Here is a 298-nt window from a genome sequence, read left to right as displayed (position 1 = left end):
CCCAAATTGGGTGCCCCGGGGAAGGGCGGGGGCTAAAGGCACAGTGGGTCAGGGGCTGAGAGCTGAGCCTGGTGCTGCAGCCATGAACGGGGACACGAGGAACGAGCCACCAACCCCAAACTGTTCCAAATTAAAAACTCTTTTATTTAAACTAGCTGCACCATTTTTTGCCTCTCATGTTAAAACAGAGACCAGTGATTTCTTGCTGTCTTTCTGTCCACACCTACTCTACAAACTGGAGCAAATCAGTCATGTCTCAACACCCACCAGCTTCCTTTGGCTTACTTCACACATCCAC

This window comes from Nestor notabilis, unplaced genomic scaffold (assembly GCF_000696875.1).
Source record: "Nestor notabilis isolate BGI_N333 unplaced genomic scaffold, ASM69687v1 scaffold22763, whole genome shotgun sequence".
In the NCBI taxonomy this organism is placed as follows: domain Eukaryota; kingdom Metazoa; phylum Chordata; class Aves; order Psittaciformes; family Psittacidae; genus Nestor; species Nestor notabilis.
The sequence above is the reverse complement of the archived record's forward strand: the minus strand, read 5'-3'. Positions refer to the sequence as shown.